Source organism: Choloepus didactylus, chromosome 8, assembly GCF_015220235.1.
Source record: "Choloepus didactylus isolate mChoDid1 chromosome 8, mChoDid1.pri, whole genome shotgun sequence".
NCBI classification, from domain to species: domain Eukaryota; kingdom Metazoa; phylum Chordata; class Mammalia; order Pilosa; family Megalonychidae; genus Choloepus; species Choloepus didactylus.
The window spans coordinates 11,343,361-11,359,980 of record NC_051314.1 but is presented as its reverse complement, the minus strand read 5'-3'; the positions used below and the strand labels follow the sequence as shown (position 1 = coordinate 11,359,980).

Below are 16,620 nucleotides of genomic sequence, written 5' to 3'. Positions count from 1 at the left end.
AATGTTCCAACCACAGTTGGGTGGGCCACATCTCCATGGAAACAACCTAACAAACAAATCCCACCCACAGTAAGTCTGCACCCACCAGAATGGATCAAAAGAACATGGTTTTTGTGGGGGACATAATAGATTCAAATGAGCACATCCTTCTATTATTAATTCCTTGTAATAGTATTGTACATCTGTTCTAGTTCATGAAGAACTTTTTTGTATTTGTACAGTTAATAACAGACATTGTCAACAAGATTCACTGTGTCATACATTCCCATATTTTAACCTCCAACTTTCCTTCTGGTGATATACATGACTCTAAACTTCCCCTTATTACCACATTCACACAACATTCAGCACTGTTAATTATTCTCACAATAACATGCTACTGTCACTTCTGTCCATTTGCAAACATTTAAGTTCAACCTAGTTAAACATTCTGCACATGCTAAGCAACTGCTACCCAATCTTTAGCCTCATTCTATATCTTGGTAACCTACATTCTATATTTTATGTCTTTAAGTTTACATATTATAAATAATTCATATCAGAAAGATCATATAATATTTGTCCTTTTGTATCTGACTTATTTCACTTAACATAATGTCCTCAAGATTCATCCATGTTGTCATGTGCATCAGGACTTCATTCCTTCTTACTGATGAGTAATATTACACTGTATACGTATATCACAATTTGTTTATGCATTCACCTGTTGATGGACTCTTGAGTTGTTTCCATCTTTTCTCAATTGTGAATAATGCCACTATGAACATCATTGCACAAATCTGTTTACCTGCATTCAGATCTTATTATATTCTGAATAGCGGGATTGCCGGATCTTAGGGCAACTCGATACTTAGCTTCCTGAGGAAACCACCAAACCATCCTCCACAACAGCTGTATCATTTTATTTCTCACCAGCAGTGAATAAATGTTCCAATTTCTCCACATCCTCTCCAATACTTGTAGTTTCCTGTTTGTTTAATAGCGGCCATTCTAGTAGCTATGAGATGATATCTCATTATGGTTTTGATTTGCATTTCCCTAATAGCTAGTGAAGCTGAGCATCTTTTCATGTACTTTTTAGCCATCTGTATTTCTTCTTTGGAAAAATGCTTATTTGTGTTTTTCCCCATTTATTAATTGGGTTGTTGGCCTTTTATAGTTGAGTTGTAGGATTTCTTCATATATACAGGTTATCAAACCCTTATCAGATATGTAGTTTTGAAATATGTTCTCCCATTGAGTCTTTTCACCCTTTTGACAAATTCCTTTGAAGCGCTGAAATATTCAATTTTGAGGAATTCTTATTTATCTAGTTTTTCTTTCATTGCTTGTGCTTTGGTTGTATAGTCTAAGAAATTACCACCTATCACTAGATCTTGAAGATGTTTCCCTATATTTTCTTCTAGGAGTATTATTCTATTGGTTCTTATATTTAGGTGTTTGATCCATTTTGAGTTAATTTTTTAATAAAGTGTGAGATAGGAGGCCTCTTTTATTCTTTCGATTATGGGTATCCAGTTCTCCAAATAGCATTTATTGAAGAGACTGTTCTGTCCCAGTTGAGTGGATTTGGGAGCCCTATCAAAAATCAATTGACCATAGATCTGAGGATCAATTTCTGAAATCTCAATTTGATTCCATTGATCAATATATCTATATTTATTGCAGTACCATGCTGTTTTCTTTTTCTTTCTTTCTTTCTTTCTCTTTCTTTCTTTTTTTTTTTTTTTTTTTTTTTTTTTTTTTTTTTTTTTTTACCACTGTGGCTTTATAATATGCTTTAAAGACAGGAAATGTGATACCTTCCACTTCATTCTTCTTTTTCAAGGTGTTTTTGGATATTTGTGGCCCTAACTTTACAAATAAAATAGATAATTACCTTTTCCATTTTTGCAAGTAGGCTGTTGGAATTTTGATTGCTATTATGTTGAATCTGTACATCAACTTTGGTAGAATTGACTTCTTAATGACATGTACTCTTCCAGTCTAGGAATACAGAATGTTTTTCAATTTTAAGGTCTTCTTTGATTTCTTTTAGCAATATTTTGTAGTTTTCTGTGTACAACCCCATTACCTCTGTTCCAGTTTGTCAAAAAGCTGTCATGCAAAATACCAGAAATGGATAGGTTTTTAAAAAGGAGATTTATTAGGCTACAAATTAACAGTTCTAAGGCCATAAATTTGTCCAAACTAAGGCTTCAATAAGAGGATACCTTCACTGAAGAAAGGCTGATTTTGTCTGGAACACCTCTGTCAGCTAGGAAGGCATGTAGCTGGCATCTGCTGGTCCTTTGCTCTAGGTTTTCATTTCAAGATGGCTTTCTCCAGAATGTCTCTGGGCTTCTGCCTCACTTATCTTCTCTCAGCTCTCTGCTTGTTTACCCTGGGGCATTTCTCTCTAAGCATCTGGGGGTCCTCTCTTAGATTCTCTGGGACTAACTCTGAGCTTCATCGATTCTCTGGGACTAACTCTGAGCTTCATCTCTTAGCTTAGCATCTCTAAATATGTTTCTGTCTGCATCTCCAAGCATCTGGGTCTGTGTCAGCTCTTAGCTTCTCCCAGGTTCAAACCCTATATTACATATCTTAGCTTGTCTCCAAAGTGCCTCTCTTGGCTTCTCTGAGCTCCTTCTCTATGTGAGCTCTCTTAAGTAGTACAGTGAACTAATCACTGAATGGGATGGATCACACTTCCATGGAAATAATCTAATCAAAAGGTCTCACCTACAGTTGGGTAGGTAACACTTCCATGGAAGCAAATTAATCAAAAGGTCTCACCATAATCAAAAGACTAATAAGTGCCCCCACAAAACTGCCTTAAAGAACATGGCTTTTGTGGGGGATATAATAGATTCAAACCAGCACAACATCCTTTAAGTTTATTTATTTATTGGTGTTTTGCATTCTGGTAGCTTTAGGAAACCAGAACAGCATCCAAATTGGAAAGGAAGAAATAAAACTGTTTTGTTTATTAACAAATAAATAAAATCAGAAATGAGGGGGTGGCATTACTACTGACCCCACAGAAATAAAACACAATATAAGAGGATACTATAAACAGCCGTACACCAACAAACTAGATATCTTAGATGAAATGGACAACTTCCTAGAAACACTCAACCTACACCGACTCAAGAAGAAATAGAAGACCTCAACAGACCAATTAGAAGTAAAGAGATTGAATCAGTCATCAAAAATCTACCAATAAAGAAAATCCCATGTTTAAACAACTTCATACACAAATTTTACAAAGCATTACAAGAAGAATTAATACTATTCTTACTCAAACTCTTCCAGAAAATTGAATAAGAATGAACACTACCCAACCCATTCTATGAAGCCAGCATCACCCTAATACCAAAGCCTGATAAAGACATTATGAGGACACCTGGTCTTTGGTTATCCATGATTGACAAAACTTCACTGAAAATGTCTAAGCAACCAATGCAGTTTGTGAATCCAGAAACCCTGTCTATGTTGGATTTTCAAATTTCCAATCAAGTGCACTGAAAATCCATAAAAAATGAGTTCAAGTTCACAATAATGGTGGTTGGTGAATCAGGCCTAGGAAAATCAGCTCTCATAAACAGGCTTTTCCTGACTGATCTCTACACAGAAAAAATTACACTTGGAGCAGCAGAGAAAATTGAAAGGACTGTCCAAATTGAGGCTTTAATGGTTGAGATTGAAGAGTGAGGAGTCAAGCTGTGCCTGACCATGGTGGACATGTTGGCTATGGTGATGCCAACTGCAGAGACTGTTTTAAGACTATTATCTCCTACACTGATGAGCAGTTTGACCAGCACCTGCATGATGAAGGTGGGCTGAATTGATGGCACATCATAGATAATTGAGTGCACTGCTGCTTTTACTTCATTTCACCTTTTGGACATGGACTTAAGCCCTTGGACATGGACTCATGAAGGCAATCCACAAAAAGGTCAACATCGTGCCTGTTGTCACCAAGGCCAACATGCTGACTCTGAAGGAGCAGGAGCAGCTGAAGAGGAAGATTCTGGATGAAACTGAAGAACATAGCATCAAAATCTATGACTTATCTGATGCAGTATCAGATGAAGAGGATTTTAAAGAGCAGATGAGAGTTCTAAAGGTGAGCATTCCATTTTCTGTGGTTGGATCCAATCAGCTGATTGAAGCCAAAGGCAAGAAGATCAGAGACCATCTCTATCCATGGGGCATTGTGGAGGTGGAGAATCCTGAGCACAACAACTTCCTGAGCTGAAGACAATGCTCATCACCCACATGCAGGACCTGCAGGAGGTGACCAAAGACCTGCACTATGAGAACTTCCATTCAAAGCATCTAAAGAGGGATGGAAGGAAAGTAGAGAATGAGGATATGAACAAAGACCAGATCTAGCTGGAAAAGGAAGCTGAACTTCATTGCATGCAAGAGATGATTGTAAGAATGCAGGCACTGGTGCAGATGCAGATGCAGGGGGAAGATGGTGATGGCAGCACTTATGGGTCCCACATGTAAGGAACTAGTTTCCAAGATAAAAAAGAAAACATTCCAGAGGAGGGATACAGTTGCATGTTTTTCAAGATATAGTTGGAAATTCATCCACCCAAGTTCTTCAGAATTTAATTTTTAAAAAACTTTTGGTGTTTTTTTGTCTGAAATATTTTTAACATTTTTATTTCATTGCTTTGTTATACTTCATATTTTGTGAGGTGAGCTGTCCATTTTCACCATTTTCTTCCTCCTTAACTAACCACTGCTGTTAGAATTGTTTCAAGGATCAGACAGCATATTTAGTTAAATTGAATTTTTCATTTCAGCTGGACTAAATGACTCATCATTGATGAGCACTCTTGATTTGTATCTAGAAACAAGTTCAGAATTACTCAGAATCTTCCCGAGTGACTTAGTGCAAGGCCATTGTTTAGCAGTAGCACCATGCAGAAACTCTGCTCTCACTTCCTTGCTTTTGGGTGGGCACAACACCAAAACCAGTTTTGCTACTAGGATTCAACATCATTAATTCATCTGCACATTCATCTGTTTACCAACTAAAATGGAATAGAGTTATCCATTGAGATATATGTTTATGCTTAGCTTTTTTTAGAACAGGCTTTTAGAGGTGAATTTTTAAGAAGTGTCACAATTCTGATGCTACATAATTTTTAAAGCCACTATTGCAGAGAACTGGCCACTTTTGTAGTGTTATTCACTGGTCTTGATCATACTGTACTATGGAGAAAGTCAAAGTAGCTATCGGCTCCAATTTTCAGATTGCAACTGAAATTCTTTCTTATATAAGACTGAGAGTCATAAAAATATTTTTACTCAATTTAAAAATAGCTTTTTAAAGAAAATTAACCTGTTGAGAAGCCAACCATTTTGTAATTTTATACTGTCCTTTAATGTGTTTTTCTGTAAATATGTGTGGGGAATATCAGCCCCAGCTGTGGGAATTGGGCTGTGTAGATGTGCCTCTGTCCTCCTCTGAGTCCTGGGCCCCTAGAGGCCCAGAGGCCTGCCAGGTTTTCCCAGTTCCTGTTTCTTGCTTCTGCTGATCCCTTTTTGAATGGTTTTCTGAAGGGAGGCAAATAGTGATAATATTATGTGTCTCCTTCCTTTTCTATAAGGCACGTGTCTCACCTATTTGTCACCTCCTTCCTTTTGTGTAAGGTACATTTATCCATGCATCCTGTAAGAAGGAAAGACATTTCATATCCTAAGGACAGGCTGCTGGGCTTTCTGAGCCCTAGGCCAAGGCCCTCACCTGTCCCCCTCATCTTTCTGCCAACCAGGGGATCTTCTTCGGCCTTCTCTCTGATGCCAGCATGGGTGAGCAGGGTTCTGGTTCCACATTTCATTTCACCACAGTGGCTGGGGTTGAGAAATGTTTAATCTGAGGATGAGGATTGTTGCTTTGTTTTTTTGTTTTGTTTTGCTCAGACAAAAAAGGAAATGAGGTAGCAATATACTAGTTATGAAGGTGTAGTACTTGACACACTCATCTGATCTCATTAGCTTTGCCCTTTTACTATTGAATTGCATGTGGTTATAAGTTCTATGGTTAGGTGTCTTGGACAAAGTGTTTACCAAGGAAAAGGGTTCCATGACTATAGAATATATCCATACAAGGTCAATTGTTTGAGTTATTTTGGCTTTATTAACTATGCTTGAGAAAACCAAAAATGCAAAACAGCAAGTTGTCACTATAAGCCCTGTTTATGTTTGAATAAAAGTCCTACTTAGGGCAAACTGCCACCCGATAGGGGTCATTCAAGGGAACTGGATCCAAGTTACCCTTGTAAATCCCTCTCTGTTTTGCTGCCTGAATAGAAATATATACTTTTGCTAATGCATAATTGCTATTTTACTAAGAGGTAATCTCTACTTACAGAAATGTGTTTTGAAACACTTATTTTACACAGCAGTTTTATATCCATTAAAGCTAACCTTTAACCAATAAAGCACTCTCATTTATATATTAAAAAAAGATATGAGAAGAAACTCACAGGAACACAGGCTAAGATTAAGAACACATTTTTTTTCTGGCATATGCAACCCAATCTACCATATCAGTTTTGATAATTACCCAAGAGGAATTCTACAAGAGGGTGGGTTAGGGGAGATGGAGCAAAAAAAATCTCTGTGAAAAACACTAGTTAAAAGACAGAAATTGATCCAGAGCACCAGTTCCAGCAAGGCACCAACTGGACAAGGTCTGCTAGATCCACAAGGACTGTGCACTTGGTGAAACTAGGAGTCTGCATTCTGAAATAAGTGAGTGAGCCTACTGGAGAACCAGTGGCCATGCCATGGTCTGGGGAAACACAGGGTACACATTTGGAGTAGGGTTAGTTTTAAAAACCCAAAAGCAGCTGTGGATCTGGCAGCAAGAGCCACACAGTGAAGCATGGCAGGAGCTGCTTCCCCACAACCTGTGGGCATACCTCAATATCTGGCATGGATGATCGCCTTTTGCACACCTGCAGCTAATTATCTCAGAGCTAGGAAGGTGGAGGTCAGCAAAAAAGGGGAAAATAACCACGCCCCAGACATCTTCCTGGCAGGCTGGGAATGCTCCTGCTGGGCACCACAGCTCAGAGCTGTGCCACACAACCAAGCATGGTGAGAATTGTTTCCAACAACATGCACACATGTCCCAATAGCTGGCATGGACAATAGCCTTTCACACACCTGCAGCCAATTGCCCTGGAGCTAGGAATGCAGAAGTATCTGAAAAGGGGGAAATAAACATGCCCTATACAGCCATCCTTTCAGTAGGCTGGGAATGCTCCTACACAACCCTGCATCCCAGAACTTCCCTTTGGGGGCTGCACTCATTTGTGATGTAGTGCAGTCTTCCCTCAACAGAGGCCCTAGGAGGGCACTGCTTGGAAGAAGTCCCACTGGGAAGTCTCAGGGACCATACACCAATACCAGGGACTTATGGTTCAGTGGCAGACAAACTGTGGTGAGTCTGAACTGAAGGTTTAGACTCCAGCAACAGCTTTAAATCTCCAGGAACACCTGGAAGATTTGATTATTAAAGCCTCTCTCCCTTCCTAACCACTCAGACACTGTCTCCCATCCCCTCACATTCAGGGTGGGCAGCATCAACTACAAATGGAAACTCGGTGCACCAATTGGACCCCTACAAGATTCAGACTGCCACTCACCACAAAGACAAAGTTGGGGAAAATGTGACTTGTGGACACCACCTGTTAGAGAAAGTGTACTCCACCAAGCTGTAGATCAGACAAATTAGAGATAATTATTCTAATAAGCCTACATATCCTAAAAGAACCCTATCAAGTTAAGCAAATGCCAAGAGGCCAAAAAAAAAAAAAAAAAAACAACAGAAAAATTTAAAGCATATGAACAAACCAGACAATATGGATAACCCAAACACCCAAGTCAAAAGATCAGAGGAGACACAGTACATGGAGCAATTAATCAAAGAACTAAAGACAAACAATGAGAGCATGGCAATAGGATATAAAGGACATGAAGAAGACCCTAGAAGAGCATAAAGAAGAAATTGCAAGAGTAAATAAAAAAATAGGCAATCTTAAGGGAATAAAAGAAACTGTTGACCAAGTTAAAAAGATTCTGGATACTCACAGTACTAAATTAGAGGAAGTTGAACAGTAAATCAATGACCTCAAAGAGGAGAGAATGGAAAGTGAAAGAATAAAAGAAAGACTGGGGGGTTAAAAAAAAGGACCTCAGGGATATGATGGACAATACAAAACATCCAAATGTAAGAGTCATTGGTGTTCCAGAAGAGGAAGAGAAGGGTAAAGGTCTAGAAAGAGTATTCAAAGAAATTGTTGGGTAAAACTTCCCAAAACTCTTAAACAACATAAATACACAAAACATAAATGACCAGCAAACTCCAAACAGAATAAATCCAAAGAAATCTACTCTGAGACATATTCTGATCAGATTGTGAAATGCTGAAGAGAAGGAGCAAGTTCTGAAAGCAGTAAGAGAAAAGCAATTCACCACTTATAAAGGAAACAGTATAAGACTAGTTAGTAACTATGCAGTGCCCACCATGGATGCAAGAAGGCAGTGGCATGACATATCTAAAATACTGAAAGAGAAAAATTGCCAACCAAGAATTCTTTATCCAGCAAAGCTCTCCTTCAAATTTGAGGGAGAGCTTAAATTTTTCACAGACAAACAAATGCAGAGAGAATTTGCTAACAAGAGACCTGCCTTACTGGAGATACTAAAGGGAGCCCTACTGATGGAGAAACAAAGAAAAGGGAGAGAGATATGGAGAAAGGTTCAGTACTAAAGAGATTCAGTATGGTTACATTAAAGCACATTAAGAGAGAGTGGGAAAAAATATACCTGACAAACATAAACCAAAGGATAGGATGGCTGATTAAAGAAATGCCTTCACAATAATAATGTTGAATGTAAATGGATAAAACTCCCCAATTAAAAGATATAGATTGGCAGAATGGATCAAAAAATGAGAACCATCAGTATGTTGCATACAAGAGACTCATCTTAGACACAGGGATACAAAGAAATCAAAAATGAAAGGATGGAAAAAATTACTTCATGCAACCTACCACCAAAAGAAAGACGGAGTAGCAATATTAATCTCAGATAAAATAAACTTTAAATGCAAGGATGTTATGAGACACAAAGAAGGCCACTACATACTAATAAAAGGGGCAATTCCACAAGAAGAAATAATGATCATGAATGGTTATGCACCCAATCAAGGCACCCCAAAATACATGGGGCAAACATTGGCAAAACTAAAGGAAGAAATTGATGTTCCCACAATAATTGTGGGAGACTTCAGCACATCACTCTCTCCTATAGATAGATCAATCAGACAGAAGACCAATAAGGAAATTGAAAACCTAAACAATCTGATAAGTGAATTTGAATTAACAGAAATTTATAGAACATTACTGTGCCAGTTTGAATATATTGTGTCCCCGAAACATCATTATCTTTGATGTAATCTTGTGCAGGCAGACGTTAGCAGTGTTGATTAGATTGTAATTCTTTGAATGTTTCTTTGGAGTGTGCCCCACCCAGCTGTGGGTGATGACTCTGATTGGATAATTTCCATGGAGGTGTTGCTCCACCCATTCAGGGTGGGTCTAAGTTGATCAGTGGAGCCATACAAATGAGCTGACATAACAGAAAGAACTCAGTGCAGTTGTGAGTGATGTTTTGAAGAGAAGCTATGGCCAGGAGGGACACTTTGAAGAAAGCACAGAAGCTGCAGATGAAAGTTTGGAGATGGCCATTGAAAGCAGACTCCAGCTCTGGAGAAGCTGAGAGAGGAAAAATACCCCAAGAGCAACTAAGAATGACATTTTTGAGGAACTGCAACCTATAGAGAGGAATGTCCTGGGAGAAAACCATTTTGAAACTAGAACTCTGGAGCAGATGCCAGCCACATGCCTTCCCCGCTAACAGAGGTTTTCCAGACACCATTGGCCATCCTCCATGAAGGTACCCGATTGCTGCTGTGTTACCCTGGACACTTTATGGCCTTAAGACTGTAACTGTCTAACCAAATAAATTCCTTTTTAAAAAAGTCAATCCATCTCTGGTGTTTTGCTCTCCAGCAGCATTAGCAAACTAGACCAGATTTTGGTACCAGAGAAGTGGGGTGCTTTTGCTGCTGAGTTTGCAAATACCAAACATGTTGGAATGGCTTTTTAAATGGATAAGGGGAAAATTCTGGAAGAATTGTGAGGAGCTTGATAGAAAAGACCTAAACTGCTTTGAAGAGACTGTGGAAATATGGACTCTAAAGATACTTCTGATGAGGTCTTGAAAAGAAATGATGAATGTGTTGTTGCAAACTGGAAGAAAGGTGATCCTTGTTTTAAAGTGGCAGAGAATTTGGCAAAATTGAGTCCTGGTGTCAGATAGAAGGAAGGATTTGAAGGTGACAACCTGGAATACTTAGCTGAGGAGATCTCCAGATTACATGTAGAGGAGGTATCCTGGCTTCTCCTTGCAGCTTATAGTAAAATGCGAGTGGAGAGAGATAAACTTAGAACTGAACTCTTGGATTCAAAGAAACCAGAAGCTGACAGCTTGGAAAATTATGAGCTTCCAGGGGGCAGAATCCCAGAAGCTACAGCCCAATGTGAAGATGTAACCAAACATGGAACTCAGCTGCCATTTCAGTACAAGCCAAGATTGGAAAAGGAGTTAAGCAGAAAGGATTTGTGGAAAGTCCTATTGTCTGATGGCTTTGACCCCTGTGTGCTTCATGTGAAGCCAACAGAATTTTTGTGAGATCTTTATAGACAGAGCTGTTGTCGGTCTGGACTGGAGGAGACAGACAAGGAACAAATTGAAGGAAAAATTTCTTCAAAGACAGAACCATGGAGGTTGAGGTCTGGAGTCAAGAAGCCTAGGGCTGGGAGAGCAGAGAGACCCACACACATGGAAAGGGTGAGTTTGCCCTAGAGGTTGAGGGTGGGAATTCTGCCTTGATGCTCTGGAAGAGTTTTGTCTCCCCAGGTCCCAAAGAAGGTGGAGCACATTCCCGGGGAATTGGGGAGAGCCTGGCTGCCACCACACTGTTCTGAAGGGGTTGAGCATGTGCCCTGGAGATGGAAGAGAATCTGGGTGTTGCCCTGATGTTTGAGGAGGCTGGGGCCAAGAAGGTGGTCTCCCCAATGTGTGGATATGTTGGAGCACTTACCTAAGCATTTGGAGAGGAAAGGGCTGCCACAAAGGCCCTTAGGAAGGGTTAGACTCCTGCTCTCTCGAGACCCAAGGATGCAGTGTCATTCTGTAAATGACTCTCAGACTTTGAAATCTAATGGAGTTTGTTCTGTGGGTTTTAGGAACTGTTTTGATCCTGTTAATCTTGTTTTCCTTACTCTTTCTCCTTATGGCAATGAGAATGTTTATCCTATGAATGTCCCTTCTTTGTATATTGGAAGCACATAACTTGTTCTAAGTTCACAGATCCACAGCCAAAGGAGAATTATGCCTCAGGACTGACCACACCTATAATTGATTTTGATGGGATCTTGTTGTTACTGAAACGATTTAAGTTTTTGTGATATTATGATTGGATGAATGTATTTTGTATATGGAAAGATAATGTCATTTTGGGGTCCAGGGTGTGGAATGTGCCAGTTTGAATATATTGTGCCCCCAAATGTCATTATCTTTGATGTAACCTTGTGTGGGCAGACATTAGCAGTGTTGATTAGATTGTAATTCTTTGAATGTTTCTTTGGAGTGTGCCCCACCCAGCTGTGGGTGATGACTCTGATTGGATAATTTCCATGGAGGTGTTGCTCCACCCATTCAGGGTGGGTCTAAGTTGATCAGTGGAGCCATATAAATGAGCTGACATAACAGAAGGAACTCAGTGCAGTTGTGAGTGATGTTTTGAAGAGGAGCTACGGCCAAGAGGGACACTTTGAAGAAAGCACAGAAGCTGCAGATGAAAGACAGTTTGGAGATGGCCGTTGAAAGCAGACTCCTGCTCTGGAGAAGCTGAGAGAGGACAAATACTCCAAGAGCAACTAAGAGTGACATTTTTGAGGAACTGAAGCCTAGAGAGGAACATCCTGGGAGAAAGCTGTTTTGAAACTAGAACTCTGGAGCAGACGCCAGCCATGTGCCTTCCCCACTAACAGAGGTTTTCCAGACACCATTGGCCATCCTCCGGTGAAGGTACCCAATTGCTGCTGTGTTACCCTGGACACTATGGCCTTAAGACTGTAACTGTCTAACCAAATAAATCCCCTTTTATAAAAGCCAATCCATCTCTGGTGTTTTGCACTCTGGCAGCATTAGCAAACTAGAACAATTACATCCCAAATCACTAGGATACACATTCTTCTCTAGTGCCCATGGAACTTTCTCCAGAATAGATCATATGCTGGGACATAAAACAAGCCTCAACAAATTAAAAAAATTGAAATTATTCAAAGCACATTCTTTGATCACAATGGAATACAATTAGAAGTCAATAACCATCAGAGACTTAGAAAATTCACAAATACCTGGAGGTTAAACAACACACTCCTAAACAATCAGTGGGTTAAAGAAGAAATAACAAGAAAAATTGCTAACTATATAGAGATGAATGAAAATGAGAATACAACATATCAAAACCTATGTGATGCAGCAAAATCAGTACTGAGGGGGAAATTTATAACACTAAATGCATAAATTAAAAAGGAAGAAAGAGCTAAAATCAAATAACTAATGGAGCAACTGAAGAAGCTAGAAAATGAACAGCAAACTAATCCTAAACCAAGTAGAAGAAAAGAAATAACAAGGATTAAAGCAGAAATAAATGACATGGAGAACAAAAAACAATAGAGAGGATAAATAACACCAAAAGTTGGTTCTTAGAGAAGATCAACAAAATTGACAAACCCCTAGCTAGACTGACAAAATAAAAAAGAGAGAAGACCCAAATAAACAAAATAAGAATGAGAGAGGTGACATTACTGTGGATCCTGAAGAAATCAAAAAAAAATATGAGAGGATACTATGAACAACTGTATGCCAACAAACTAGGTAATGTAGAGGAAATGGAAAATTTCCTAGAAACATATGAACAACCTAGACTGACCAGAGAAGAAATAGAAGACCAATCACAAGCAAAGAGATCCAATCAGTCATCAGAAAGCTTCCCACAATATATGCCCAAATAAATGCCCAAGGCCAGATGGCTTAACAGGGGTGTTCTGCCAAACTTTCCAAAAAGAACTGATACCAATCTTACTTAAGCTCTTACAAAACATTGAAGAAAATGGAACACTTTTTATGAAGCTAACATCACTCTAATTCCAAAACCAGGCAAAGATGCTACAAGAGAGGAAAACTACAGGCCAATCTCCCTAATGAATATAGACGCAAAAATTCTCAACAAAATACTTGCAAATTGAATCCAAAAACACATTATTAAAAAAAAATCATATGCCATTGAACACAAGAAAATCAATGTATTACAACACATTAACAAAACAAAAGGGAAAAAACAAATGATCATCTCAATAGATGCTGAAGAAGCATTTGATAAAATCCAACATCCCTTCTTGATAAAAGCACTTCAAAAGGTCAGAATTGAAGGAAACTCCCTCAATATGATAAAGAGCATATATGAAAAATCCACAACCAGAATAGTACTCACAGTGAGAGGCTGAAAGCCTTCCCTCTAAGATCAGGAATGAGACAAGGATGCTCACTGTCACCACTGTTACTCAACTTTGTGTTAGAAGTGTTAGCCAGGGCAATCCAGCAAGACAAAAAATAAAACACATCCAAATTGGAAAGGAAGAAGTAAAATTGTCATTATTTGCAGATGATATGATCTTATATCTCAAAAACCCTGAGAAATTGATGACACAGCTACTAGAGCTAGTAACCAAATTTAGCAAAGTAGTAGAATACAATATTAATGCACAGAGAACCTAAGATCATGGCTAGGAGAGACAGGGGAAAAAACACTTCCATGAAAAATACTAGATAAAAGCCAGAAAGTGACCCAGAACACCAGTTTCAGTGATGCACCAGCTGGACAAGGTCTGCTAAATCCACAGGGACCGTGCACTTGGTGAAACTGGGAGTCTGCATTCTGAAACATGTGACTAAGCCTGCTGAATATCTGGCAGCCACACTGTGGTGTGGGGAAGCCATGGGTTGGCATTTGGAGGTGGACTAGTTCTTTTTTAAAAAACCCAAAAGCAGCTGCAGATATGGCAGCGAGAACTGCACAATGAAATGCAGCAGGAATGGGCTGTGCGAATGCCCCAGTATCTGGCATGGAAGATAGCCTTTCATACACCCGTTGCTGAATGTCTTGGAGTGAGGAAGTTAGAGGTTAGCCAAAAGGGGAAAATAACCATGCCCCTTGGAGCCATCTTCCTGGCAGGCTGGGAATGCTCCTGCCTGGTGCTGGCACCACAGCCCAGGGCCGTGCCAAAAAACCCAGTGTGACAGGAAGTGTTTCCAGCAACATGCACACATGCCACAATATTGTGTGTCGACAATAGCATTTTGTGCACCTGGAGCTGGGAAGTTGGAGCTGTGTGAAAAGTGGGAAATTAACATGCCCAATACAGCCATCCTTATAGCAGGATGGGAACACACCTACATGGCCTGGTGGCCCAGAACTTCCCTTAAGGGATGGCATGCACTTGTGATGTAGCACAACCTTCCCTCTACAGAGGCCCTAGAAGGGCATGGCTTGGAAGAGGGACCCACTTGGAAATACCAGGGACCATATGCCATTACCAAGGACTTATGGGTCAGTGGCAGAGACAATCTGGTGAGACTGAAATGAAGGTTTAGACTCTTGCAACAACCTTAAATCTCCAGGACCACCTGGGAAGTTTGATTATTAAAGCTGCCCTACCTCCCTAACCACTCAGACACACACCCCACATTCAGGGGGGACAGCACCAACAGCACATGAAAACTTGGTGCACCAGTTGGACACCACAATAATCAGGCCACACACACCACAAAGACAAAGTTGGAGAGAACTGATTCGAGGGGAATTGGTGACTCATAGACACCATCTGTTGGTTCATTAAAGTGTACATTACCAAGCTGTAGATCTGACAAAATAGAGATTAGTCTTTGAATAATCCTACGTATCCTAAAAGAACCCTTCCAAGTAAAGCAAATGCCAAGAGGCTAAAAACAACAGAAAATTTTAAAGCACATGAAAAAACCAGATGATATGGAGAACCCAAACCCAAACACCCAAATCAAAAGATCAGAGACACAGTACTTGGAGCAATTAATCAAAGAACTAAAGAAAAACAATGAGATCATGGCACGGGATATAAAGGACATGAAGAAGAGCATGGCACAAGATATGAAGGACATGAAGAAGACCCTAGAAGAGCATAAAGAAGAAATTGCAAGGGTAAATAAAAAAATTGATGATCTTATGGAAATAAAAGAAACTGTTGACCAAATTAAAAAGATTCTGGATACTCATAGTACAAGACTAGAGGAAGCTGAACAATGAATCAGTGACCTCAAGGGCCACAGAATGGAAAATGAAAGAACAAAAGAAAGAATGGGGAAAAAATAAAAAAAATTTAAATGGACCTCAGGGATATGATAGATAAAATAAAATGTCCAAATATAAGACTCATTGGTGTTCCAGAAGGGGAAGAGAAGGGTAAAGGTCTAGAAAGAGTAGTCAAAGAAATTGTTGGGGAAATCTTCCCAAACCTTCTACACAATATAGATACACAAAGCATAAATGCCCAGCGAACTCCAAGTAGAATAAATCCTAATAAACCCACTCCAAGACATATTCTGATCAGACTGTCAAATACTGAAGAGAAGGAGTAAGTTCTGAAAGCAGCAAGAGAAAAGCAATTCACCACTTACAAAGGAGACAACATAAGAATAAGAAGTGACTACTCAGCAGCCACCATGGAGATGAGAAGGCAGTGGCATGACATATTTAAAATTCTGAGAGAGAAAAATTTCCAACCAAGAATATTTTATCCAGCAAAGCTCTCCTTCAAATTTGAGGGAGAGCTTAAATTTTTCACAGACAAACAAATGCTGAGAGATTTTGCTAATAAAAGACCTACCTACTTCTGATACTAAAGGGAGCCCTACCAACAGAGACACAAAGAAAGGAGAGAGAGAGATATGGAGAAAGGTTCAGTACTAAAGAGATTCAATATTGGTTCATTAAAGCGCAATAAGAGAGAGAGGGAAAAAATATAGCTGACAAATATAAACCAAAGGATAGGATGGCTGATTCAAGAAATGCCTTCACAGTATTAATGTTCAAGTAAATGGATTAGACTCCCCAGTCAAAAGATATATATTGGCAGAATGGATAAAAAAATGAGAACCATCAATATGTTGCATAAAGGAGGCTCATTTTAGACACAGGGACACAAAGAAATTGAAAATGAAAGGATGGAAAAAATATCTCATGCAAGCTACAGCCAAAAGAAAGCAGGAGTAGCAATATTAATTTCAGATAACATAGACTTTAAATGCAAGGATTTTATGAGAGACGAAGGCCACTGCATACTAATAAAAGGGACAATTCAACAAGAAGAAATAACAATCACAAATGTTTATATGATCAATCATGGTGCCACAAAATACATGAGACAAACACTAGCA

General features: G+C 39.3%; 1 protein-coding gene and 1 pseudogene across 1 annotated transcript in view; one reads left to right on the top strand and one right to left on the bottom strand.

Annotated features, from left to right (window-relative positions):
• The window catches only part of LOC119541891 (cytochrome P450 2D17-like), an 82,434-nt gene that overhangs the window by 14,499 nt on the left and 51,315 nt on the right, over positions 1 to 16,620 (bottom strand). The window lies entirely within an intron of this gene.
• LOC119541893 lies at positions 3,418 to 4,500 on the top strand (annotated as a pseudogene).